General features: G+C 46.1%; 1 protein-coding gene and 1 long non-coding RNA gene across 6 annotated transcripts in view; one reads left to right on the top strand and one right to left on the bottom strand.

Annotated features, from left to right (window-relative positions):
- Window positions 1-2,503, bottom strand: part of SOX5 (SRY-box transcription factor 5) — a 600,060-nt gene extending 597,557 nt beyond the window's left edge. For 2 of the 5 annotated variants that reach the window (XM_063395243.1, XM_063395241.1), the window contains exon 1: window positions 1,183-1,298. The gene's annotated coding sequence lies outside the window, so the exon portion shown is untranslated. Of the gene's footprint in view, window positions 1-774; window positions 905-1,182; window positions 1,299-2,216; window positions 2,336-2,368 lie in introns of those variants that run through there. The other 3 variants (XM_063395247.1, XM_063395244.1, XM_063395245.1) reach the window with 3 other exon arrangements.
- On the top strand, window positions 1,550-15,971 carry LOC134549570 (uncharacterized). Its single transcript, XR_010080137.1, has 2 exons — window positions 1,550-1,690; window positions 2,715-15,971. It is a non-coding gene; the product is annotated as an uncharacterized LOC134549570 (long non-coding RNA).
- Window positions 15,972-16,534: the final 563 nt, after the last annotated feature.

Genomic DNA, 16,534 nt, shown 5'->3' with positions numbered 1-16,534 from the left:
GCATGTGATGCCAGCCTCTCAGAGAAAGCAGCTCTCATCAGACACCATCCTCCTGGATGTCCCTACTGTATTGCTGCTGATGATGATTGCGATGTTGAACGCCTACAAATCTCCCACGTGCCTATTTCGTTGGCCTGTTTTGGTTTTTTTTTTTTGTAAAAAAAAAAAAAAAAAAAAAAAAAAGCTCGAGGCCATTATTCATGAGCAGTAAGAAAACAAATCACTCTTAGACCTACTCCTCTCGCAGATTCCCACACTTATTACCCAAAATCCCACAGCTCGCTATTGGTTCTACCCTTGACCAAAGTACAGGGCTGAGGCAGCCTGCCATCCCCTGGGAAAAGCCGATCACGTTCCTCCCGGCGAGCGGCTCCGGTTATTCTAGGATCGCAGTCGGGCTGGAATAAAGTCCCCTAACTTTTCAGAGAAGGCAGCGCTCGCTCCCAGCGCCTGGGGACCCGCGGGGACGAGCGCGGCCGCGCTCCGCACCCTGACGGGGAGGTCGCTTTTCCCATGACCCGCTTTCTTTTTGAGGGGGAAAACAGCCGAAACGAGCGAACCGAGAGCCTTCAGCACGCTTCCGAACAGCCACCCTCCTGCTCGGGCAGAAGCGAGGACGGTGCCAGGCAGAAATCCGTAAGGATGCTCACGCCGGTGCCCCCCACCCCGGCGCCGGAGCGGTGCCCGCCGTGCCCCCCGCTCGCCCCTGCGCGCTCCCCGGCAGCGGCGCGGCGGCCGCCGCCGCTCGGCACTCACGCACGGAGAGGCAATTACAATAATTTAAAGCTTCCCGTCCGCCGGCTCCGCCGGGATCCCGAGGGCTGAGCCATGCCCGGGCAGGGCGCGAAGCAGCCGCTGCCCCGCCACACACGCGGGCACCGCGGCCGGACCGCCCCCGCCCGCCCCCAGCCCCGGCGGCAGCGGCGGCAGCAGGAGCAGGAGGAGGAGGAGGAGGAGGAGGAGGAGGAAAGGGGGGGGGGGCGTGACAAGTTGTGCCAAACTTCGGGAGGTGTGCGAGCGCCCGGGAGGAAGCCGGCCGAGCTGGGCTGACAGCCGGCCCCGCCGCCTCCCCCGCCCCGCCGGCGGCGCCCACCCCGCCCGCCCCCGGAGCCCCGCGGGGCGCCGAGCGCCGAACGCCCCCGGGCAGGAACAAAGTTAAAACGGCGGCAGTCGCGCACCTACCCGCTGTCTGTCATGTCTCCTCCGGGCGCGGGGTGCTAAGTGAGACACTGGCGGGGTGGGGAGAGCCAGAGGTGCGGGGAGGGACCGGGAGATGGGTGTTTGGTGAGCTCTTCCTTTCTCTCCCCCCTTCTTCCCACCCCTTCCCCCTTCTCGCTCTCTGTCTCTCAAGGACGAGGTGAAATCCCTTGGCTGGTCATGAGGCGGCTTCAGAGACAAACAACACAATGCGAGTGCAAATAACAAAAGGGAAGAAGGAAAAAAAAAAAAAAAAAGGAGAGGGAAAGGGAGACCGGGAACAATGGGGGAGGAGAGGCTCGCCGCGCCGCGCCTGGCCGCCGCCGGCACCCCGGCAGGCAGGAGGAGGAGGAGGAGGCGGAGGAGGAAGGCGATACGGTGACAGCGGGGAGGGGGCTGCGCGGGGAGTCCCCCCGGCTCGGCGGGGCTGCCTCAGACCATCCCCGACCTCCTCCCCGCCGCGCACCGGGGCAGCCCTGCGCGGCGGCCAGCGGTAAGTGACGCGCCCGCCGCCCCCGCCAGCGGCCATCGCCGCCATCCTCATCCTCACTGTCCGCCCAGGGAGCGGGGGCGGCGGCACCGCCAGCGGTTCAGAGCGGCGGCACCACCGAGCCCTCGCCGCCTTCCCCCTGCTCCTCCCGGGAACTTCTGCACCGAGCGGGGCTGTCGCGGGTCCCGGGGACACACGGCTCCCGAGGAGCGGTTCCCCCTCCCGCCCTTTTGCCGAGAGTAAACACGCCGAGAGTTGCATGTCCGTGGGCGTGTGCGTGTCCGCGGGCACCCCCCGCACCGACAGACCCTGTCACGGCGCTGCCACCGCGCACATGGCCCGCCGCCCGTGGGGACACCCTCTGCATCATCATCCTCTCTCCTCAGCTCCCCCTCATTCCCAGGACCCCCAGCAATCCGAGAGGGAGGCTGAAGTTTGGGGTCCCGCCGCGCCCTTCCCCTCGGCGCTCCCCCGAGATGCAGGCGGGGTTGGAATCCCGCAGCGGTGTCCCCCCGCAGCCCCGGGGTACCTCGGGGTCCGGCCCCGCTCTCAGCGCGCTGCTGGAAGCCGTGCCCGCGGCGGGGCGGTCGGGGCAGCCCCCGCCGTGCCAGCGCTGCCCCGGGCGGGCGGGCAGCGGCTCTCGGCCCCGCAGTCCGCCCGTGCCCCGCAGCCCGCGGTTACCTCTGCTCCTCCGGCTCCGCGGCGGCTGCTCGGGGCAGCGCAGCCGTGTCCCGGGCTGGCCCCGCGGCCGCTGCCGGGGCTCGGCCTGTGGGTGGGTGGGGGATCGGCCCCTGGGTGCGGGGGGCTGTGTTTTCCTCTCGGCACCGCCGCTGCTCCTGCCCGTGCCCGGCGCGGCCGCTCGGAGCCGGTGCCGGTGCCGCGGGGGGACGGCGGCCGCAGCCCGGGCGTGGGGAGGGTGGCGGGCACCCCCCGCTAATAAAGTCACGCTCTCCAAGGACCGGGGCTGCCTCTCGCTCGCTCTCTCTGCCTTGTTTACTTACGGGGTCTTTTATTTTTCACGGAGCAGTTCGTACACGTGCTTTTGCGAAGCCGGCTGGACGGGGTTCGAGCCTGAGAGTGGGAAACGCAGAAATCTGCACCCTGAGCCAAATTGCTCAAAGAAGAGCAAGTTCGGTTATTATTCATCTCCACGAGGGAAGTCTTATCTTCTGCAAATATTTGATACTGGGACAAGTCCAATAATTAACAAGAACAATCAAACAATTTCACTGCCTTCTTGGGGATTTAAAAAGTCATCATCTGGAATTCATGAACATTACAACCTTTTTTTTTTTTTTTTCCCGTGCTTGGATATGTTACTGTATATGATCTTTTCAGTGTGTGTGCGCGTCCCTAAGTGATTTTACCCTTTCATGCAAAAAGATGCAAACCATTAACAGCACAGATAATATTCACAACTGCTGATTCAGTGAGACTTCAGACCTCTCCGTAGGAGTGGTGAGAGAGGGTGGTAACTCTGACGGGAAAACGAGAAAAAAAGAAAAGAGCTGGAGGAATGTTTCTTTCTTGGCTTCCTCCCTACCTCTGTGGCAGGAACTCCCACGGGAGTCCTGTGGGTGGGATGGGAGCAGGGCAGATGGGAGCTTGGCCAGCTCTGTTTAGGTGCAAGCATCAGCTCTCCCAGACAGCCCCATAACTCCTCACTCCAGAGAAAAAGCCAGGCTGGGAGAGGAATGGGCTTCTGAGCTCTGCAGCAGCATTGCTGGCACGGCACAGCCGTGGGGTGCCAGGGAGGCAGCATGGCATTCAGGACCTGCAGTGAGCCAGGCAGGACAGACAGGGAGTGGGCCATGGCCTGGCTGTACCCAAAAACCCGAAACACTAAGCACACTCAAACTTGCCTCTTCTGGATTAGATTCAGACTTCTCAGAAAGGCCAAGTGATAACGCTCCACCCTGCACTGCCCAGTCACCAAACTGTGCACAGATTCTGGCTCTGGCAGCCAAAGTGACACGTCCTCAGCCCCCAGCTGCTCATGCAAATCCTGCCGCTGAGGGCTGCTGACCCTCCGTGCTGCGCAGGCAATGAACCAGTTCTGGCTGAGCTACAGAAATGAAGCTTTGCTCCACCTCAGGTCACCTCAGACCTGGGGACCTGCAGCCAGACTTCCATGGGCTCTCGGGCTTTGTGTGTCCTCCTCACATCTTCCAGAACCCTTCTCTATTCACACTCTACCCACACCTTTTTTTTCTTTGCATAAGCATTGCCCCCCCCTGCCTTTACTACTTGTTTTATGCCAACTCCTCCTTACAATCATGATAAAGTTCCTTGCAGTTCAACACAAGAAAGGAGTAAGGGTGGCTGGGTCCAAAACTAATCTGGTGCAAAGAGAAAAAGCCAAATGCGGGTGCATTTTATTTAAGATCAAAAGCACAATGGTGTGAGATTGTATTATGCTCTCCACAGGAGCTGTATTTTTCTAGTTCTACAATAGGATTAAGGTGTTCAGTGGAAAAGAGAATTACAAAAAAAAAAAAAAAAAGGAGAAAGAAAGAAAGGAAAAAAGCCCCATTGGACTGCTAGTAGCTGTATTTGAGTTTGTCTTGAATAATGAGGATATTTCATTCCTCAAAGACTCTAGCATCTTATTTCCAAATACTTTTTAAAACAATTGTGAATGGCAACAATAATTTAATTTTTACTATTTATTGCAAAGAATTAATTTGGAGGGAAGTTATTTGTTTATTTAAAGAAAGGATGTTGCCATTTGTGCATTGACTCATTTCAACATTTTCAGTCAAGCAAATGCTTTTTAGTAGAACCTACAGACGTCTCCTTATTTAGCCCTGCATATTTGAGTGCACAGGATGTTGAATGTTAGCACACGGGCTGGACACAGCTGGGAGCACAGCTTCAAGCCACTTTTCCACCCTGAATAACTGAAGAAAGCACAAAAGAAAATTTTCAGTGCAACTTACGCAGTGAAAGGTAGGCTACTGTGTAAAAATTGCTAGTTATTTTGAATTTGAAATTTGCAAAGCTCTGGCTAACTCTCAGTTTCCCGGCACCAGGGAAGCATGGCCTGAGCCTGCTTCTGTTCCAGTGTTCATGGAACATGAGTGTGGTGAAATGAAAGGTATCACACATCTTTACTGTGAGCAGTGTGCACCTAAAAATCAATTTGTGAAAGTGTTCTATGCACAGCTCTATGTTGGTTTCCCCCACCCACCCCTGAACCTGCGAGTTAAAGTTTTATGTATGATTCTAAGGGGAAAAAAAAATTACAGATAGATCTCTCTGCTCACACAGAGCTAATCCGTCTTTAGTTTTCCCTGACTTTTCCCTTCACTACCACTCTTCACCACCTGCTTCTTGCCTCATCCTCCTAGAAAATTCATAGCTCCAGTTTTCTACTCCATTGAGTCTTGGCACACTCATTTTCACAAGAGCTGCAGTAAAATGCCACCTCTCTCACATGGAAATGGCTTGTTGCTACCTCTCAGAGGTATAAGTGCATTGAACAACAAAACCCAAGTCCTATAAAACAACATTATCTTTGTGCCAGGGTAATCCAATCATTGAGGTACTGAGATAACCTTAAAGCCATATCAAAATGAAGAAACCACTTAGGAACTTACAAACATCTGTTTTTGTATCAGAAAGCATCAGCACAAGAACACCCTTACGTGGTCCTAATCAGTCCAAGCACTGCTCTCATCTTTTACATTCAGCATGGCTTATCTGCTCCTTCGTAATAAAATCAGGCTGATGCTTGCACTGATTTCTGCTAGTAGGAAAAGCCTCTGTTGCTCAAATTAAAGCAATGTGGTTCTATGCAGGTCTGTTCTCCCGGAGGCAATGGAGAATCCCATCTATAATATTTCAAAAAGACATTAAAATAACTTCCTAGGGAACATAAACCATGCTGCTGTTGAGCCCCTGGATAGGGCACTCTTTCCAGTTTCTTGTTAGCTGATTCCTGAAATTAAATGACAGAATCATGTTTCAGGCAGGGCAACTGGCAGTTTGGATCCCACATTTAGGTCCTATTAACTAAATAAGGAATGTATTTATTTTTAGTAGAAGGTGCACACAAAATCTAAAAGAAACAGGAAATGTTGATTAAATTAAATGTCAGTGTGGCGTTCTATAATTTAAGCTACTGCAGGCACATGGAATGATAAAGAGAAAAGGAAGCCAGCTGAACAAGTTAAGATACTTGGTTTGAGTTGTCCATGCTGAGCAAAAATTAAGTATTACAAGAATCTGTAAACAGCTTTCAGCTTCAATAATGGATTAAAGGCACGAGCCACAATCATCTATCATGCTACCAGTAGTAATCCATAGATTTCAATGAGATTACTCGAATATATAAAAAAATAATCATAATCTATCAGGACATGCAGATGAATAAAGACAGTCACAAGGATGGATTTAAGAAGCAGGCTGGAACTTCATTAACACAATATTTTCACATGTCAAACAGTTAAGTGGGCCCAGTTCAGGGATTACAAAGCTACAATTTAGGGCAGATCTTCCCTAATCTCTCTTTTACAAGGAGCTCACATCTGAAACCCACCCCTCAACCCTTGCCAAGAAAAAGGAGGACCTAAACCCCACAACACTTCATTTAGGTTTGCTTCTTTCCTAGGCACAAATCCACTTGGAAAGTTCCAGATTTGTTTGTTTTTTTTTTAATTTCAGCCTTAGTCCACACTAAGTGTGACCAAAAGCTTTCCGTCAATTCCAACAGATGAATAATTATGTACATTCTCCTATATTCCATTTCCAAATCCAACTTTTTAGCCCACCCGTGACCCTGTGGTGCTACAGAGGCCATCAAAACATTTAAGCCTCTCCAACTCTGCCCTAATAGAATAACAAGCCTTTCTTGATGCCAGAATTCCCAACCAAAGAGTCAGCATCCCAAAATCACAGATTACCCATCGTGATACAGGAGAGGATTAAGACCCAAACCTTAATTTCACTTTTGTGCCTGCCAGAAGTGAGAGGACCCACCCAGGGTCCCAGCTGGAGGTTTCATGCCTACGTTCTGGCTGTCCCCTTTCCTCCTTGGCTGTTTACCCCACCAGCAGGTTTATTAATTGTGTTTTCCATGGTGGAGCCTCCACTGGAGGCAGAGGAAGCATTTGCAGGATGAGAAACCATGTGGTGATGCTTGCCTGCGTGGGGACACCACCAGGGATGTGCCTTGCATGGCTCAGTGAGGGTCACTCAGGACTAATTAATGAGGGCAGGCCATTAAGACAGCACAGACGTGGAACTTTCAGACCATCAAGAAATCAAGGCATGTGCTCATGGCACACTGTTATGCACAGTGGGTGCTTTAAACTCAAACCAAGGCTGCAACAAGGTTTTCAGAGTGATTTCCAAGAGTTTTGGGCACTCTACAAGTTGATAAAAATTGTGGCATAGAGCTTTCCAAAAGCAGGTGTCTTTCTTTTCTTTTTTCTTTTTTTTTTTTTTTTTTTTTTTTTTTTTTTTTTTTTACATCTAGGCATGTTTTCTAAAACTGGTGATTGATTGAAAAAAGGAGGTAATCAAAATAATCTGCGACTTCTGAAAATAGAGGCCAGTTCCTGTGAGTAAGTTTTAGCAGGACTGAACAGTTAGTGGCTTATCAGTAGCACAGGAACAGGGATTTGTATATACTGTTTTATTAAGATTATTATCTCTACAGTGCTCCTTAAATGAAAACAAAAGGAAAAAAAAATTGCTGTAAAAGGACAGAAAAGATGACTCACTTTCCCGTCATTGCCAAAAGCCTCTAATTTTCAATATAATCAACCTTTGTGCCACAATATAGAGCTTTTTTTTTTTAAATATATATATATATTTCGGTGCAGTAATTAATACTAAAATAAATGTGAAAAAAATAGTGTGACCTTTTTAAAATTTAGCACATCGCTGTAGGATTATTCTCCAGCATGTATGCAAAAAAAGCAAACAAACATAGCAAAACCAAACACAATTAAGTAAAAAATGGCCAGATTTCCAACCAAAATATTCTTTCATACTAAAAAATCTGTTCTCTGAATTTGTGGTTATTGTTTGAAAAATCAGAGAGCATATACAATTTTTGCTACAGCATTTCTCATGCAAAGCTGTTTTCTTGCACTCCCGTCTTTTGTGGAGTAACACAGCTCCTAATATCCTTAAATTACTATCATAAAAACAAGAAGGAGAGGAGGTTGCTCTGCAATGAGATGTCGTTTGTGTTGGTAACAGGGCAATCGTTGATTTAAAATTGGCATTGGAGCTGCTTTTGTGAAATGATTGCTGGGTTAGTAAAACAACCCTTTAAACTATCAACATCTGAATTTCTGAGGGAGGACTCAGGTTCAGCACTTGCTCTGGTCTGTGTTGCCTATTAGACCTGCACATATTTCTCTGTGTGCATATTCTGCTGCTCTGGATGTATCCTATAGCAAAGCTCATAAGATCACTGTCTAGAAGGCTCAAATAGCTTCATCTTTTACCTTTAAAGAAAAAAAAAATGGCATATAAATAAAAATTTCATACCAACTCAAAGCCTGTTTTACCTCATGCACCTGCTCACGTGGCTACAGGTATGCAGTGAAGGAAAAGCAGTGCAAAATATTTTATATTCTGCTTTTCTAGTGTGTGGGCATTCAGGCTGTTCACTACAAATGACTGCACAAGGTGAGAGGCATGGAGAATCAGGCCCCAAAGATTTTTCTATACTGGATCAGATCACTGGTGCATTAAGTGTGTCACCTCACAGCTGGGTGCTCCAAAATGAACCCAGCTATCTGTGCAGTACTGTGGGAGCTGCTCTGGCACTCAGGTTGCATCCAGGAGAGCAGAGTGGGGTTTGCCTTTTATTTTCTTGGTGTATCTAGTCAGAGCTGCTCTTATTTGGGATCAAACTGTTCAGACTTCCTTAACAGTTAAACAAGAGCATCTGACTCTGATGTAAGACATGGCATTAGAAATTATAAATAATAGCACAAGAGAAAACAAAACAACACAACAAACATTACTTTCTCACTGGTTTTCTGTGCTTATGTGGTATAAGAAAATAGTCTGCAATATAAGAAACATGTAATAAGTATTCCATGATCTACATCAGGGCATTTTACACTGCAGAGCTAATTTGGGGAACTTTGCAGCTTCATAGAATTGATTCATTTAAGTTAGAAATGTGACTTAATAGTACATGAACAATAATTATATTCAGTATTAGGGATTTCCAGATATCAGCAACATGAAGTAGCACAAACACATCAGCACACAGGGCTGTGAAAACCTTTCAGAGGTTTCATATGCTGAACCCAGTGAGAATCAAACCTCAGCACATCAAGTCGTAGGCACAAATATTCCTAAAGGACTTCAACATGCTGATTCCAGCATCCAAAATCCAAAGCAGACGAGCAGAACTTAGCACACATGTTGGATACATTGATCCTGGTTGTCACATATTCAAAACCATTCAAAAGCTATTCCATACCTGCTATCTGACTGAAAGCCAATAGCACTGATATGTGCCCTGAAATTGCTTCTCTGGAGCTCAGTTTCAGCCACCAAAAAACCCAACAAAACCCACAAAGAAAATATATGTGCCTACACTCACCAAAAAAAACCAAATGAAAAACACACCCAAAATCAAACAAAACATCCAGCCAAAACCCAAACACTTAGGCTGCAGGCTTACATACTATTTTTTGAAAGAGTTTCATTTCAATAATATTTTTAAACATATGCCATGTGACTGGTGATCCAGCTTCCCCAGTTCACAGAGCAGAAGATAAAAGCTTTCAGGGAGAGCAGGTGTCCCACCATCCATTCACTCTTAGTCATTCTGAAACATAAGACTTGACTGCAAGTCTTTAGCCAAAAAATTAAGGTCATTCAGAAAAGTATTTTTTAATCCTTTTATTTTTTTCTATTTTGACAGAACTGCTTCTCTTCAGACAAAATAAAGAGATGAGTAAAGCAATGATCTATTTCTGCAAATGTTTATGTGAAGAGCTGTTATTGATAAAGTTGAAGTTTCACTAGTAAAAAACAGCTTTTTTACTAAACAGCAGGATTTGTTGAAATGGGCTGGTTTTCCTTTCTGAAACACCTGTTGTGACCTTCTGCTGAAGGTGAAGAGCCCACAGCCCATGGCTGAGCACCAGACAGTGCCAGGGTGTGCTGGAATTTGGGGTGAGCTCCTGGGAGGGAAAGCTGAGGTTTATCCTTCTGCTGGCACCAGGTTCAGGGCTCTGTGCAGGAGTCAAAGCAGGAAAGAAGGCCACAAGAGAAGATGTAGACCACAAGGATGAAATCAAAATGGAAACAAGAAGTCAAGTGGCACTCTGGCACCTGCAGAAAGTTATCTATTAGACAAATCAAAAAATAAAACCTCACTAAGAACCTGTCAGACCAATTAGAAGTCTCTGAATGAGTGTGTGTGTGTGGTGGGGGGTGTTTGTATTTTGTCTTTTAACTGACTTCAAAACAAACTGAAAAGTTTGGAAAAACACAGAAGGACTCTAGTATGGACTTTTGTTCAGAAAGAAATCTGCAATAAAACCCTATTGTATTCATCCTCCAAGCCAGAGGCAGGGCTGGTATTTGTAAACCCAGGGCAGGGATTAGAAGCCAGGCTTGCAGACAAAGAATAAATCCAAGAGTTCACAGCAAGGACTCTCCAGCTATAATATTCTTGAAGTCCTCCTCACCCAGACACCAGCTGTTTATAGCTGGAATTACCTTTTCTCTTTCATAGATTCAAACTGATACTTTCACAGTGAAGGCCTTCATGCAACTGATTAATAAATTGCCTTTTTGAGTAAGGAGGTTTTCAAAAAGAAAAGTGACTGTGAGGTAACTAATATCCATAGGGAAGCAGACAGTGAAGGATGAGGGGGAAGGAGGAGAAGGGACAAGAGGAAGAGGCACCAAGGAAGACACAAAGGAGCCCTGAAGAGCATCAGTCATCAAGCAGTGAGTTTTAACACTGCTTGCAGGCTGCTCCCAGACTTTTGGGACTTTTCAAGGCTTTCAGAATAATTAAATATTAGTCTTTGTTTTATAGCAGGTAAGGACGTTTTTACTCAGGAATACCTAGCATCTCCTGAAGCACTCCAGAGCTGGAAAAGCTATCTTCACCTACTTCAGCTCTCTGTTCAAAGTTACAATCTTTTTAGTGGCTGAATTGTTGAAATGGCACTGAAAACTAATCACCCTCTGACTCTCACATTACCTTCCCCTACAACCTGTTTACCCTCCTGGCCCACTGTTTTCCTAAAAGCAGCTTGCTGACAAGTGGCAGGATTACCATTTCCATGGTCAGAGGACAATGCACAGAGATTAATGTCATTTTTAAGGAAAAAGGAAGGACTTTTTCTGGATACATTTATTCCAGAGAGGTGGTAAATGCAATCTTGCTTGTTACTGTAATTCACAAGCTCATCTTCACCCCTCTGGTGTAATCAATTCCCCGATGATCAGGGCTCAGCCAGTGCTTGTGTGTGTGTGAGGCAATAAGTGTGCAATGGAGCTCAGGTTCACCCTGGTCCACGAAGCATGTGAGCATCCTGTGACTGAAAATATGCTCCCTTGTATAATCCTGAGATTAGCAAGTTTCTAGTAAAGGATGTCAGACAGAAAAGGGAGGAGAAAAAATGCTTAAGGTAAAAACGCAGGAAAACCCAGCCTAAGGAATGAACTAAGAGGATTCCTGCTCAGTTCCAGCTGCATCTCTGTCACTGATGCCTCTGTGAACTGGAGTGAGGTGTGACAACTCCTCTGGCTTTAAAATCCTAAAAACAAGAACCGAAGGAGGTGAAGCTGTTTTAAAGATCCTTGGCTGTTTAGAAGGTGAGCTGTGCCACTGCCAATTGATCATAAGCAACCTCTGACAGACAGAGGAGGGAAGGTTAGCAGATCACAAAACACACCCTGCTCAAACTGTGACATTCATGAAAAATGTCACTGGCTGGAAGTGATTATCATCTTGGCAGCTGTGCTTGGTGGGATTTGGGGTTGCACAAACAGCTGGAAGGTGCTAACTGGCCTTCCGCAGGTGTGTTCCTGGCCACTGGCATTTTTAAGGCTAAGAGGGGAGGAGTTTTCCAGACATCCCTCTATAGGAAGGTACCATGGGCATTTTAAGAGTTGCAATTCCACAGCACACCTGGCAGGGTGACAGCTGGAGTTCCCATGTGCTTCTAAGAACTCATCCCACAGGCTTTGTGCAACTGGGAGGCTTCTAGACAGGATGGACAGTGTCTTCCACTGACAGAGAACATGGATAAATTACCTCAACTATAAACTCAATCTGCCAAATCCTTGTATTGCAGACTTGGGGCCAGAATTAAGTTTTTTGGTTTGGGATTTTACAATGAAACCTATTACCCAAACAGTCCTAGCAGCCTCCACTAAGTCCAAAAGAGGAAGCAGCATCTTACAGATTTTCAGGTGAATATTTGAATTGACTATCAAACCTGAATACAGCTCGATGGTTGCAGAGTTCTCTTGTTGATTTTATTTCTGAAGACAAGACATGTTCAACCCTAGAGGTTCTTTTGCTTGTATAAAGAGAGAAAATAATCTCTACTGAGATCATCTACCTGTCTGTAACCCAGAGTTGGCACCACAGTCCTTTCCTTTGTGGTGAACCCTATTTTTGGTCGGGAGCAGAGGGGAGGGAGGCAAGCAGGCAACCAAGAAAAAGCTCAAGAGAAAGCCTCAGCTCGTGCACACAGAAGCATTTTTCCAGATGGGATGTCCCCTTTGCTCTCCCCAAACCTGTTGCTCTGCCAATACCCTCCTCAGGCTCCTCCCAGGAGCTCGGGCAGTGGTGGCTGCCTGGCATCTGTGGGGACAGCTGGGCACCTGCCCGGGGCTGCTGCAGCTGCATCAGCTCTGGGCACCCTCCCCTGCATACCTGGCATGGCACCAAAAGCCCATTTGAGTCTTTAGCAAAGACATTCCCCTCCCTGGTGGTGTTTTGGATGCTTTCTTGGAGCCTTTGTTAGCTGTGCTTGGAAGGACTCCAGGCAGGCAGAAGACAGAACAGTGCAAAGCCTCAAACCCCACGGTTCACTCGTGTCTCGGGCGGGTTCACGCACGTACTCTGCAGAGGTGGGAGCACAATTCCTTCCCAGATCCCTTCCCTCCCATCCCTGCCTTGTTGCTTTGCAGCAAGGTGGAACCGAGCAGGTCATCCAGAGAGGTGATGCAAAGCCCATTGTTAGTCAAGAAAGGAACAGAGTCAGAGAGCCAAGAAAGGAATTTGTGTGTGTGCCTACCCGAGGTTCCAACCCACCCTTTGTATGTGGATAGAGAACACTACATATTTACAGACAAAAGTAACGACATCTACGACGCTGTTTAAACTTTTGATAGTCCTAATTCTGGTTTCTTTACAAGCTGAAGTGTTTGTGGTTTGAAATCCACATTATCACACAACTGTCTTGGTCTCAGTGATCCCCTTCCTGAAGCAAGTTACTTGTTGCAGAAGTAAATTACTCCATATCATTTTCTTAGAAGATTATTAAAAGAATTTCTCATAGCATTCGGGTTGCCAGTTTGAACTGGGTGGCAAACAAGAGGTGGCAAACTAATTAACACCTCAGAAATATAACAGATTAAAAGTGAGTACTTCTGTCTCGTTTTGAACCAACTCAAATACAATGGATCTGTAAATTAAGCTCAGAAGCTGTTGGGGGTGAATTCTGCTCAGAAGAAATTATGTTCAGAGAAGACAGAGAAAACACTGCAATGAAAAATAAAGCACAAGGCAGATCAGAAATCTGATAGGATGAAATACCTAAAAGATTACATGGAAACTAAACAGAAATAGATATACTTTCATTAAAAGAAAAGAAAATGAACAACAATTAAAAAAAAAAAAAAAAAAGAAAACCCCAGCTTTACAGCAGCCCAAACTGATGGAAGTCCTATTTCTATATATACCATAAGGTTTAGTTTTCCTAGAAAAAGAGCTGCTTCAATTGTCATTGTAGAAAGGAGAGGCTTTATATTCCCTAACAAAAAGTGGCAAGCCACGTGAATTACTTTCTCCCAGTAAGTAATTCACAAAGGATCTGATTCTGCAAAGCAGTTATCTGGGTAGTATTAGTGCTACACCAAGTGCCAAAGATATGGTGAGGGCCCATATGTCTGCAGATCCCCCCAACACAGGCGCATCCACAAGACGTGGGAGGTGGAAAAAGCAAAGCTGAGTGCAGTCCACACCAGCACCCTGAAATCTTAGAGCCACAAGTGTTTATACATCTGCTAGTGAAGATTAGGCTGTCCAGATCATTAAAATTCAATGCATAAGTAGAAATACTTAAAATACAAAAGAAAAAACTTTATATAGCAATTTCCCCCCCCCTCCCTCTGAGCTGGTTTCCCTGTCAGTGTGGCTGTGCCAGCTTTAATGCCTGTTATTTTTAATTTGCTGTACAAGAGGAAAGGCAATCAGGGAAGTTCATGTGCTCACATACACTCATACACATGCGTGCATTGATAGATATCATACATAATTTCTCAAAGTAAATATGTAGTGATTAATTTAATAAAAGAAATAATTGCAAACAGCATACTGGGTCATGGGTGACAAATCTAATCATTTACTGAGAGTAATATATGCAGAAATAAACAAGATATAGCTTATAAGCAATGTGTGGGAAGTTAGCTATGATTCAGGCAAGCGTTTGGATTTCTTGTTTGTGGACAGAAGGTTGCAAATTTAACCACTTAACAGACACCTCTCTAATTTCCTGGTAATTAATGATTTTTGTAATGGTTATTAAGGCCTCCAGCCCTAGTACTGTCAGCTCATTATTGTATTTGTGAATTAAGTGTAGCAGTTAAAAATATAGGTGGACAAGAAGCAGCTCCATCTTATCCTGGGCTGTTGCAGCACTCTGAACTAGAGCGTGTAACCCCTCTAGTGGAAACTGGGAAAAGTGGAAAAGTGGCTCTAAAGAATTGCCCATGGTAATTCCCAATTGGACACGGGCATTCCCAATTCCTCCAAGATCAATAAATGAAAATTTCCCTGATTGTGCATCCCTTCAAATGCCCTGTGCTCACAGCAGTGCAGCATCACTGATATTTTACTTCAGGATGCAGGAAAAGTGCTTGGAATAGAACGGAGTGAAATGAAGGAAATAAGGTTTGAGCCAAGCATCCTGTTTCACTCCAGTGAGAACACAATTAAGCTGAGCCACCCTGAGAAGTTTCCTTTCAATAAACAGCCACGTCAGTTTGAAAGTCCTCTAGAATACGGGTGCTGAAACAGTGCAATCAGCAGAGGAAAAAAAGGGCAACAGGTATAAACTTAGCGTGCCTTTATTTCTTGGGACACACCTTCCAATGGGATGCATTCCCACTCCAGAGAAAGGGACCATTGAGTTATCTGAATGGTCTCATTTTCCTCCACAAATGGGAATGAGCTGAGACTTGTTATTGTTGCACAGGGCTGTGGTTGCATGGTCTGAACACAGAACTCTGAGCCTCACAGTCCTGAGCTAGCCAGGACTTCTGGCCTCATTCCAGCCACTGGCTGTCTCCCCTCTCAGTTTCCCCACTTTCAAACGAGTGAACATGCTTAACCCCGAGTTCCTCAAAGCTGAAATGTACACTCAGCAGCAAAGGAAAGTTATTAAGTCTATACACACAGCACGAGTGTGTAAGCACACAGCACTGCCCACCTGGCTTCCAAAATCCCCATTTTTACACACAGATGAAAACTGCCCTAGACACACCCAGCAATGGCATTTTTGTGTGCTCCTTGTCCTCATCAGGAGTTCTTATATTGCAAAGACAGCCACTCTTTCATCATACATCATCTCTATATCTAAATGAAAAGAGTCAATAACTCTCTGGACATACTAAAAGGTCACTAATTGAGGTCATCTGTATTGGGGTGAGAGCAGAAACTATTTTTTGTTCATTAAGCACAACAGTAACTGTGTAAGAAAAGCTTTAAATCATGTTGTGCCTATGCACAATTCAAATGCAGTTAGAATTAGGTGGTGGACAGGGAATGCCACAAATTTGTCACAACAGGACAATAACTTTCCTTCGTAAATAACTGTCCTTCAGGAGGAAACTGAAGCCCCCTCATGGTCAAGCTCAAGTCCTCATAAAGTTCTCGGAGCTCTTCCTATTCCCTTTGCACAGCAGCCTGGACTTGCTGAATGTTAGCGTGGGATGATGGCTCCACATTGCAAATGCAAATAGCAATATGCTGTGTTGCCCTAGAGTGGGACAGCTGCTGATAGCAGGAGAAGAGACACCTGTCCTTGCCCACTTTTGCAAAATTGAGGAGAAGCAGAAAACACTTCTGTGAATCTGTCTTGAGCCCTTTTTTGCCCCCTTTCTTCTCATGAAAACTTTTTCTCATATTTCTCATTTTAGAGGATTAATATCAAGCATCAAGATGGTAGTTGAATGTACATAATTATACATTTTTTCACTCAGTGTATAGCCTCAAAACTCTCTACTGACTTTTCAAGTGCTGCTTGCACATGTATCACTGTCCTATGATACAGGAGTATGAATCACACACTTTTCTTCATTTAAATGTTAACGTACACAGGTAATTTTCCAGTATGCAGAAAATGTGGTGTAAGTGTTGAACACTGGTAAGATGCTAGAAAGTGTCATGCCAGATTCTAGAAAAGCTTCTCGGAACCCACACAGCTGGTCAGGAAACAGCCCTGTCTGCAATCCAGGCTTGGTTAGCTTTGTTAAAAGGGGCTTTTAAGAGGTTTCATTTTAATATTTTAATGCCAGCAGATTGTGGTGCTTTACAGTAATCAATCCTTAAAACTGATTAATTCCGAGGATGCGCTAAAGGGTGTGCTGCTATATAAAAAGAAAAGGGGATTTCAC

Source organism: Prinia subflava, chromosome 4 (assembly GCF_021018805.1).
Source record: "Prinia subflava isolate CZ2003 ecotype Zambia chromosome 4, Cam_Psub_1.2, whole genome shotgun sequence".
NCBI lineage: Eukaryota > Metazoa > Chordata > Aves > Passeriformes > Cisticolidae > Prinia > Prinia subflava.
The sequence above is the reverse complement of the archived record's forward strand: the minus strand, read 5'-3'. Positions and strand labels throughout refer to the sequence as shown.